This window comes from Mus pahari, chromosome 1, assembly GCF_900095145.1.
Source record: "Mus pahari chromosome 1, PAHARI_EIJ_v1.1, whole genome shotgun sequence".
In the NCBI taxonomy this organism is placed as follows: Eukaryota; Metazoa; Chordata; class Mammalia; order Rodentia; family Muridae; genus Mus; species Mus pahari.
The window spans coordinates 170,488,416-170,500,244 of NC_034590.1; positions in this window are offsets into that span (position 1 = coordinate 170,488,416).

An 11,829-nucleotide genomic window follows, 5' to 3' on the forward strand; every position below is an offset into this window, starting at 1 on the left:
GCAGGGCCTGACAAACATACACTGTTTTCCTAGTGACTCCCAGCCAGGTATGTGGTGGGGAGTCTGGCCAGCTGGCAAGGAGTGCACCTGGGCCAGGGAGGCTGGTGGGGCTGTAGCCAAGGTTTCCCCTTCGATCTCTTCTTTGCCTGGTCATGAGGTTTGTTGGCAAAGAGATGGATGACAGCCTAGTTCTGCAGCTCAGAAGCCCGTGACTACCCACCTCTCTGCCCCTGGCTCTGTATCTGGTTTCTGCATCCTTTTCAATACTCGTGTGTGTGTGTGTGTGTGTGTGTGTGTGTGTACTCTCTCATGTGCATATGCATGCATGCACATGTGTGTGTGCACTCTCTCGTGTGCATATGTATGCATGCACATGTGTGTGTGCACTCTCTCGTGTGCATATGCATGCATGCACGCACATGTGTGTGTGTGTGTATGCACGCATGTACACATATGTGGGAGCATTTGGAAACCAGAGGTCAGCCTTGGGCGCTATTCCTCTGAAGCCCATTAACCTTGCTGTAGTTTGTTTGTTTGCTTTGGAGACAGTGTCTCTCACTGGGACTTGGGGCTTACCAACTAAGCTAAGGTGACTGGCTAGTGAGCCCCAGGGATCTATCTGCCTGACTCTGCCTCCCCAGCTCTGGGATTACAAGTGAAGATCATTAAGCCTGGATTGTTGTACAGTTTCTGGGGACCGAACTCAGGTCCTCGTGTTGGCTGGCTATGGTGGTAGCAGGGATTTGGTGTCTACCAATTTCACCAGCCAGCCAAGCCAGCACCAAGCTTTCCTCCTGGGTGCCACATCAGTCTCCTGCTGTGCCTCAGGGCTGTGTCATTTGCTAGGGCTCCTGGAACAGTGTTACAGACTAGGTATCTAAACAGTAGGCTTTTGCTTTGGTTTGTTTGCTTGTTTTTTGTTTTGAAGTATGAGGTCAAGGTCAGTCAGACTCCTCCCTCTCACAGAATTTGCTGGTGAAGGAGAGTGGGTCTCTTGCCCACTTCCAAGCTCTGGCAGCATGTGGCATTTATTGGCATTGCCTATCTCTGCCTCCTGATGCTTTTTCCCTGCGTGTGTGCCTGTCACTCTTTAGAGGCTCAGTCCTATTGAGTTTGGGTCCTTACTGCGTCCGTACAACTTTGTCTCACCTGAGCATTGTCTGTTGTGACGCTTCTGAATAAGCTTTCTCTGAGGTACTTTATCCTCTGAACTTTGAGCCAAACCATAATAAGCCCACCCTTAACAAGGCCCAGAAGTCTCACCCCCTACAGGAAGCCCTCTGCATTCCCTGCTCTACAAGTCCTTTCTCTGGGACGCCTTAGCACAGACAGTCCTAGGTTTAGCACGACTCCTGCTTGGTGTGTATGGTTTCTCCATTCTGGAGCACAGCACAGTTAACTCATGAACCCACTTGCAGCCCAGCAGAAGCTCCCCCCATGGATGTAGTTAACAATGGAGGGGTACGGTGACTTGAACATGGAACAAGAGTGATGGCCGCCTGCAAGGCCTCAGCATACACTGGGCAGCTAATGTGGGCAGGAGAGAGAAAGACAGAGAGTACCAAGAAATGGGAGATTCTGCCTTTCTAAAGCCCAGTCAAGCTTAACCTTCCTCTGCCGTTGACCTTACCCACAGGGAGAGATTAGACCGGCCTGTGCTTCAGGGCTGTCTAGTCAGCTCATCTTATGTAGGATGGGTGATGCTTCTGCGGTTAATATCACCCTCTTCACCCAACGAACCTGTTATAGTTAACCTCTACTGTAAGACTTGACAGAACTTAGAGTTAGCATGGAAACACACTTCCGCATGTGCCCAAGAGAGTGTTTCCATAAATGTTTAACACAGCAGGAAAGACCCACCTTGAATGTGGGCAGCTCCATCTCAAGCTCTGGGATCCTGAATTTAATAAAAGGGAGAAAGCTGGACACCAGCACTCACCCATCTCTGCTCCCTGACTATGGATATAACACGGCCGGCCGCCTCAAGCTGCTGCTGCTGCTGTCTTAATGCCTGCTCCATGATGGACTGCATCTTCACCCTGTGAGCCGAATGTTATCAGAGGCTCTGTCACGCAGCTCAAGATTAACGAAGAAACCGCTTTCATCCCAAACTCACTCGGCATTTACCTCACTGGTCCTAGGAGCTCTTCTACAGGGAAAGGAAGTGAGCAGAGCACGCATTGAGACCCACTGTAAGCAGACAGCCTGCTGGTCATCCATCCCAGCTCCTCTCCTTGCTCCCTGGTGTCCCTGGAATCGTTGCTTGCCCTCTGTGCTTTATTTGCTTCATCTCTGCAGCGAGTTTTGTCGTTTCCCGCGCCGACTGTTGTGAGAGCTAAGGAAGTTACCCCTGAAGGTGCTTAACACACTGGCTTACATGGTAAGCTCGGAGGGCCGAGCTTCTACTGCCATCAGCAACTCCCGCACTGCTTTTTATAAACGCTCCTGAGAACTGGGCGTACTGCTTTAGTGGGTGGAGCATCAACTCTTCACAGACACTGTGTTCTTGTTGATCACACTCTTCCCTTCGTGAGGACTGACTGAGCAATTAGGTGAATTAATGAATGACATTCATTCCTGGCCCTACAGGTCTAGGACCATGGTGGCTTGGGAAGGTGAGCGGTCCTCTGTACTTGTACTAGTGGGTGGCCCTGCCTTCATCAGAGAGGAGCAAGGATCCTACTTATTCTTGTGAGGGAGGGGTCAGGGGAGGAGAGGCTGAGGTAGGAGATAGGGATGTAGGGATGGTGCTCTCTAAGCATCCTTGTGAGTACAAGGTCAAAGCATGGGTCACTGCCACCAAGCTGCTGGATCAGATCACTCATACCTGTTGTGGTTCTGTGTTAATTTGGAGGTGTACAAAAGTGTCACCGAACAGAGCTGGCATCCTCTGATGCCTAGATACTTCTCTAAGTGTCCCAGGGGTCTGCAACATCGATCTCGACCAGGGGCAGACTCTACAAAATTTGGAGTTTCAGTCAAGCTGAGGAAATCATCACTTAAAGACCTGGGGCAGGCGTGTATGTCATCAAGTACAGCAAGATGCTCAGGCTGGGTCATCCCTGAGGCAGAGTCCAGCTCTTAGGAGTCGCAAAAACATGTCTCCAGCAGCTGACCAATGGGACAAGGCTCAAGGGGAGCTCAGTTCTGTTTCTTCTTGCCTTCTTAAGTTCCTTCTCTGCCCCACATCACCAACCTGGCTTTGCTTGCAGTGATGATGAGACACGCCTCTGCTATGTGGGGAATTGGTAGAAAGAGAGTTCGTTTGTTGTTCTACGAAAGAGCATGTTTTGTTTTCACGAGCGTTGTTAAGGCAAGTTCTATGGCAGGGAGTTTATCGGCTCTCTGCTTCTGCCTTGTGAGTGCTAGCCCAGGCCCCAGCACGCATCCTCAGCCTTCTAAGGCATCCTGCTCCCTCCTCCAGTTGTGCAGGCTGGCGCACGGGCACACCTGGGCACACCTGGCCTTCCTTCTTCCTCTCTTTCCTACTCTGGAGAGAACTTAGGCATGCCACCAGTGACAGTAAAATCCGATGACAGGCTAAGAACCCCTAAATCTTCCAAATTACTACCTAAGCTTCCGCTAGCTCTGTTTCTTGACACGCCCAAACCCAACCTCCCTGGGATCCAGACACAGGATGCAACCCATTGTCTGCACCTCCAGCTGCTTCTGGGGCTCTAAGGTCCTCCTGCAGCACCTTCCCAGAGTAGGTGGAGCTAAGGAGTGGGCTCAGGGTAGGGAAGTGAGGACTGGCCTGGAAATCTCCCAAGCCCTTGGAAAACCAGCCAATCAGTGGGGGAACTGCAGTGAAATATTCCACAGGGTTCCAAGAGAGGACCACCAGGTGGTGAAGGGTGCTAACACCTTTTCTGAGCATCTCTGAGCTCTGAGTGGAAATTCTAAGAACAGGCTAGATTGTCCCCGAGCAGTGGAAATTAGGCATCTGTCCCCAAGTTCAAGTAGAACACAGAAGTTTTATCAAGTATGGCAGAGAAGGGGCCATCAGGGGAGCATCTCAGCTTGATGATGGCTCAGTAGCCCAACTGGTTTGTCTCCCCAGGATTCGCCAAGAGTTCTGTCAGTCCCCGGCCCTCAGACGAGAACCCTATGGGCTGTACCAGGACTTGTAAGGTGTCGGTGGGTGTGCAGAGCTAGTAACTCATTGTGGGTTTCTTTTGACCAAGCCCTGGGCCTGAGGGACAAGGAAGAGAATGACCTGAATCTGGAAAGAGACTGATATGAGGAGAGATGGCCTTGGGAGAAGCTTTGCCTTTCAGTGGGCAGGTGGGTGCAGTTAGTCTGAGAACTGCACTGAAGATCAAGGCAGAGGAAGAATAACCCATTCTCACCCTTCTGCCCTGGCCTCCACTGACCAGACTGGACAGGACCCTATGACATAGTCCACCGGAGAGGGAATCTTCAATGTGACATTCAGGGCAAGGAAGGAGCCTCCAATGTGGTATACCAGGGGAGGATGGAGCCCAGGGTGTGGTATACAAAGGCCAGCCTCACGGGACAGAGAGACAGTGAAAAGGGTCAAGACTGGATTAGGGCTGGCGCAATGGGCCAGTGGGTAAAGGTGCTGCCAGTACTGAAGACCCAAGTTAGATCCCTGTGCCCCATGTGCTGGGAGGAGAACTGTCTCTTGTAAGTTGTTCTCAGATTTCCATGTGCCTGATGTAACACACACACACACACACACACACACACACACACACACACACACACACACACTGCACAAACACTGTAATCATTTACTTTGAAAGATTGGGCCAGGAGGGTGTGAGAGGGGTTGGTGGCCTCTGAGCTGCTCTTCTAGCCATTCTGCACTCTGCCTGACTTCCTTGTTCTCTTTTCTTGACATTGTAGCTGTTTGGGGGTGGGGCCAAGTAACAGGATTGTAGGCTGTGCTCTGAAAGTAGAAAATAGGACCTCGAGCCCTCTCTCTCCCCTCCCCTCCCCTCCCCTCCCTTCCCCTCCCCTCCCCTCCCCTCCCCTCCCCTCCCCTCCCCTCCCCTCCCCTCCCCTCCGGGCGGTGTACATCGTGGTGCGCACTAGGCTCCGCACCACGATGTACAACGTCCACAAGCAGCCTTTCTTTTCCTTTCTTTTCCTTTCTTTTCTTATCCTTTCCCTTCCTTTCCTTTCCTTTCCTTTCCCTCCCCTTCCCCTCCTTTTCTCCCCTCTCCTTTCCTTTTTTTCTCTCTCCTTCGATTCCATCAGCAGAGCAGTTTTCGTCTGCCACCAGCCCTGTGGTAATACACTGCCTCACCGTAGACTTCTAAAACAGATCAGAAACTACAACGCTGTGAGCTGAAATAAACCTTTTTTCATTATAAGCTAGTTCTATTAGTTGTTTTGCTACAGCCATGATAAGCTGACTGATTCAATTATCTTGTGTTATGATTATTATTGTACAGTTCTTAGGAATTTCATCTGCTAACACAGAAGGTAAGATTTGGGGGACAGAGACTGTTTTTGTGGGAGTTCTCCATGGTCTATGTTCCTCTTCTACATAACATGTATATTTGTGTTTGTGCATGTATGTATGCATGCATGTATGTATGTATATATGTTTGCATGTATATATGCATGTATCTACATATGCCAGTGAGGTAATGTTATCAGTCCAGATCTGAACCACCAGATCCTGGCGACCTCACACAATGAATGCTTTCTCTTGTTCACACCACCCAGCTGTCTTGGTCCGTTTTCTGTTGCTATAGTGAATTACCCGAGACTGATGGTGATGGAAAGGTTTTGCTTTTGCTTACTTCCAGAGGTCAGGCACTAGTCTGGCTTCTGGGGAGGTAGAGGGACAGGATGGGAGAACAGAGGAGAGCAAAGAAGGGGAAAACAAGGGAGTGGAATGTACCTTTAGAACTAGCTAGTTAGCTATCCCCCTCTGTATAGTCAACCTGCCCCTGACTGTGAGAATGGTCCAGGCCCTCTGAAGGATTGATTGCTTCCCAGCATCTTCACAATGGCCACATGTGGCATGGTGGGTGCTGTATTGCAAAGCCTAAAAAGATATCCTGTGTCTATATCCTGTCAATGTCCTAACTTTCAGGATCTTGAGAGGCCTTGCACAGTGAGAGCGGAAGGGTGAGGTGGACCCATCCGGATTGAGGTGCTTGTGTGTTGAAGTTTGCTCTGCTGCCATGAATTATAATGCTAAATTCTATACCTGAAGGTCTAGGCCTACAAGTGAATTCTCATGCCTACAAGCTTTTGCTGTGCAAACCTTGTCCCTTGATTTAAAATGATTGGTTAAATAAAATTGGCTATAGCTAACTGCTGGGTGGATTAGAGGTAGGTGGGTTTTGAGTGACCTGGTTGTGAAGAGAGAGGAGTGAGGGGAGACCAGAAGGATAAGTAGAAAGAACAGGAAGAGAAAGAAAGCCTTCATGGACGGGGAGACCATGAGCACGTGGCTGGGAGAAACAGTGAGTGGGTACACTGCTGAGGAGGTGGCCCGGCCCGCAGTTAGAAGAATAGATTAGGGGTTACCCCCAGTAGTTGTCAAAGACAACTCATAACCATAGTACAAATCTCATTTATTTGTAAGCAAGTCAGGGGTAAACTTAAAATAGTTCTACACACATGACCTCTGACATGAAGCAGTCAAGGCAACCACTGCTCATGACGGTAATTTGAGAGGTTAGCGGGGTTCTTACCTGAGCAAGAGGACAGGGTAGTTTAGCTGTAGGATCTCCTTGGAGGTCGTTTTGTGGCCTCCCTGTTGGCTCTTTCAATAATTCAGATTCCAGGAGAGACTGAAAACATTCAGAGATCTGGTTGTGAGCTCAGTGTCTGCTATAAGCAGAGAGTTTGGATACTAGAAAGAAGAAAACGAGAGGAAGGCGTGTCTCCTCTCCTGAAACAATGACTTCCTGCCATCTTCCTCGTCCCCTTTAGCCTGCAGTCCCCACTTCATTTAGTCTGAAGTAAACATGCTAGTCATTCATTCATTTTTGTTTATTGAACACACGTTTATTGAGCTCTGCATTGTGACATCACAGTTGAATACATGGACCACAGGCTGTTCTCATCAGCATACAATACCCAAGGTGGTTGTAAAGTTCCGCAGGCAGAAATAACAAGGAAACTTGCAAACACCTGGACATCACAGAGCACATTGCTGGATCATCCATGGGGTTGAGGAAGGAATTTCAAAAGAAATGAAAACTGCACAGAACTCAGGGCGCAGCAATAGCTGTGCCAAAGGGGGTTCTCATAGCATGATATAAAGCTGATGTTAGAAAAGAGGAACATTTTGAGCCAGTGATTAGGGTTCTCACCATAGGAAACCAGAAAACAACATACAGAGTCACTCCAAAGGGAAGTAGAATAAAGGAAACCAAAACAGGAGCAGAAACCAATAAAACTGAAAACAGGAAAAGCGGCAAAACAGAAAGATGCTTCTAAATGGAGAAGAAAAAGAGACACAGGTCTAGCAAAACCAAAAGATACATATCCAGCAAGAGTGACACAAACCAAGAGAAGATAACACGGGGGTGGGGGTGGGGAGCGGGGAGCTGGACGGATGCCTCGGGGAGAAATAGTGCTTACCGCTCTTCCAGAGGACCAGTGTGCAATTCCCACACAAGGCTGTCAGTATGGACTGGTCTGGTCATTAAAAGATAATAAGCAGGGGGCTGCAGAGATGGCTCAGAGGTTAAGGGCACTGGCTGCTCTTCCAGAGGTCCTGAGTTCAATTCCCAGCCACCACATGGTGGATCACAACCATCTGTAATGGGATCCAATGCCTTCTTCTGGCCTGCAAATGTATATGCAGGCAGAGTGCTATATACCTAATAAATAAATCTTAAAAAAAAAGATAAGCAGCAATTTTGTGTTTATAACTTTAACTTCTTAAAGGAAAATGGGTGGATTCTCTTACTACTGCTTTAGAAACCTCCACATCTGCTTTCGGCTCCCCTCTAAACACAGTAGGGCTCTTTAGTCTTCAAGTTCATGACTCTTTCTGGGCATCGTGACAATTGCATTACATAACGACAACTCACTAGTCAGGCCTTAGCTTGGAGAAAATTGTCCCTCTTAACCATCAACACCAAGGCAAATTCAAGTGATGGAGAACAAGGCAGGGTTCCCTGTACACAGATACAACCTGCCTCACCTTTCTGAGGAGATGAAAAGCTGCCAGCAAAATTTCAAAGTTGATTCTGAAGCCCCAAGTCACTCCTTAAATATTTAATATAACAGCAGAAAAATCACTGAAAATTGTATGTTTAGTGTGCACACACATACATCTGTGAATGAGTCTCATTACAGATGGTCACGTGTGTAGTGGATAGCTATCTTTTTTGGTCCCTTTCTACAGTATTTTTTTTATAGTGTTCTTTAATTACTTGAGAATTTCATGCAATGTAATTTGATTGTATTTGTCCCCTTTCCTCCACTTGGTGTTTGATTTGAGGTCACCAGTGGAACCAGGAGCTCACCAATTGGCTACACTTGCTGGCCAGTCTCCACCCTTTCATGCTAGAGTGACAGATGTGCACAGCCACTCAGGCCTATTCATATGGATGCTGGGATCAGAATTCAGGTTCTTATGCTTGCACAGCAAACACTTTATGATTTAGCCATCTCCCGAGAATCAGAAAATCCACTGCTTTTTACTGAGTGGTTGACCTCTTAGTGGTGGTTTTATTCTCATGCATCTTCAGCCGAAGGGTCCCTGGATCATTTTCCCAATGGCCACGCCTGCTTCCAGATTTAGAAAACTTATTGCATATACTTATCGCACCAGTAGTAGCGCATTGAGCCAATGTCAGGAGCATACACCTATTCTTTTTTTTTAATTGGATATTTTCTTTTTTTTTTTTTAAGATTTATTTATTTATTATATGTAAGTACACTGTAGCTGTCTTCAGACACTCCAGAAGAGGGCGTCAGATCTTGTTATGGATGGTGATGAGCCACCATGTGGTTGCTGGGATTTGAACTCCAGACCTTCGGAAGAGCAGTCGGGTGCTCTTACCCACTGAGCCATCTCACCAGCCCTGGATATTTTCTTTTATTACATTTCAAATGTTTTCCCCTTTCCAGGTCTCCCCTTCGGAAACTCCCTATTCCATCCTCCCTCCCCCTGCCTCTATGAGGGTGCTCACCCACCCACCCACTCCCGCCTCCCCGCTCTGGTGTTCCCCTACACTAGGGCATCGAGCCTTCACAGGACCAAAGGGTTCTCCTCCCATTGATACCCGACAAAGCCATCCTCTGCTACATATGCAGCTGGAGCCATGGGTCCCTCCAGGACAGGTCATCCAGAGACTGCCCTACCTGAGGATCTAGCCCATATACAGCCACCAAACCTGGACACTATTGTGGATGCTGGGAAGTGCTTGCTGATGGAAGCCTGATATGGCTGTCTCCTGAGAAGCTCTGCCAGAGCCTGACAAATACAGAGGCAGATGCTAGCAGCCAACCACTGGGGGGGTCCCCAATGGAGGAGCTAGAGGAGGGACTGAAGGAGCTGAGGGGGTTTGCAGCCCCATGGAGGGAGCAACAGGGTCAACAGGCCAGACTCTCTGGGGCTCCAAGAGATTGGACCACCAACCAAAGAGCACACCTATTCTTAAGAAGAACAGCAAAAGCAGGTATGGTGGTTTCTGCCACCTGTAACCCAAGGCCTAGAGGGACTGCCAAAACTTCAGGTCTGGCAGTGTGAGACCCCACTCCTCCCCCAAAATCAAACCATAGAACCTTAAAGAAAACCAGTCTATCTGTGTCAGTTCCCTCATTGTGCAATAGACTAGTGAACTGAAGGCTCCATTGCCTCCATGTGTCCTGGAGGCAGGACCTTAGCTGCCTAACCCCACACTCAGAATCACAGAGTGCCCTGGAGAGACAACCCCCATGTGTATGCATGTGTGGGCGTGTGTGCACATGTGGGTATGTGTACACGTGTGGGTGTGTATGCTCTGGCCAGAGACTAACCTTGGGTGTTATTTTTCAGGAACTGTTCTCCTTGCTTTTTGGGACAGTGTCTTTTATTGATTCAGCTAGACCACGTGGCTATCGAACCCCAGATAGCCCGTCTCTCCCTCCCCTGCCTTGTAATTGTAAACATGTACACCCTTCCTAGCTTTTTTAAAAACGTAATTTCTCAGCTCTCTGGAATCAAACCCAGGTTCCCATACTTATACAGTGAGCTGGTTATTTTTGTCCACCTGATACAGGCTAGAGTCATTTAAGAGGAGAGAATCTCCAACGAGAGAACGCCTTCATAGAGCAGGCTGTGGGTGAGTCTGTAGGACAGTTTCTTAATTAGTGATTGGTCAGGGAGGACACATACTGAGACAGCCAGGTAACTGTGGGGTGGAGCTTGGGTTCTATAAAAAAGCAGGCTGAGCAAACCAAGGGGAGCAAGCCATCAAGCAGCACCCCTCCATGGCCTCTGCATCAGCTCCTGACTCCAGGTTCCTTTTCTGTTTGAGTTCTTGACTTGGCTTCCCTCAGTGGGCTGATTTAGGATTTCTTTTTTCTTTTTTTCTTTTTCTTTTTCTTTTTTTTGATATTTTTTAAATTTACATTTCAAATGTTATGCCCTTTCCCACCCCAAGGATCCCCTATCCCATCCCCCTTCCCCCGTTTCTGTGAGAGTGCTCCCCCACTCCCCCACCCACTCCCGCACCCCCTACCCCCCAATTCCCCTACACTGGGGCATCGAGCCTTCACAGGACCAAGGACTTCTCCTCCCATTGATGCTCAAAAAGGCCATCCTCTGTTACATATGCAGCTGGAGCCATGGGTACTCTTTGATTGGTGGCTTAGTCCCTAGGAGCTGGGGGAGGGGGGGTCGCGTCCTGGTTGGTTAATATTGTTGTTCTTCCTATGGGGATGCAAACCCCTTCAGCTCCTTCAGTCCTTTCTCTAACTCCTCCACTGGGGACCCTTCCAATGGTTGACTGTGAGTATCTGCCTCTGTATTTGTCAGGCTCTGGCAGAGCCTCTCAGGAGACAGCTATATCAGGCTCCTGTCAGCAAGCACTTCTTAGCATCCAACACAGTGTTTGCGTTTGGTGACTGTATATGGGATAGAGCCCCAGGTGGGGCAGACTGATTTAGGATTTCTAAGCTAAACAAGCCCTTTCCTCCCCATCTTGCTTTTGGTCACAGCGTTTTATCACAGCAATCACAACCTAACTAGACGTCCAGCAAGCATTTTGCCGCCTGGCCATCTTCTCCCTGTCACTTACACGCTTACTTCCAAAGCAAAGCTTCTTGCTTTCTTTAAGTCTTTGGTTGAAAGCCACCTTCTTCACGAAGCTGACTCTGAAAAGCGACAACTTGCTTTGCTTTTTCACCCTCTATTTCCAGTGCCTCCCTACTCCCCCCCCCCCCCGTCATGTATTACGTTTTATTTTTTTTTCACCCGCTGCTCATTTTGCACAACCACGACGCAGATCAGGATTCTCTCTGTTTTGTTCAGTGATGAATCCCAAGTGCCTAGGACTATAACGCATGCGCAATTTCTTTTCAATAAATCTTTCTTGAGTGAATACCCAAGCCTCATCCCTTGTGAATTAGCTTGCCAGCCAGGAGATCACGTCATACCAGGGCTTCCCAGAAGAGGGCAGCCGAGGAACGCCAGAGACTGCCGAGCGGCGGCGCTTTGAACTCAAGAGTCTCTCAACAGCAAGATAAGGATGCTGGGAGGAGTGAACTCCCGCCCCACTTACTTCTAAGGCAGGCTTTTCCCTCTAACAAAAGAGTTTGGTGTAGGAGGCCTCTGGGGAGCCGATAAGGCCCCTATCCAAGGCACAGGAGGTTGTTTACCAAAATTCAGGTGTTAAAATTTTG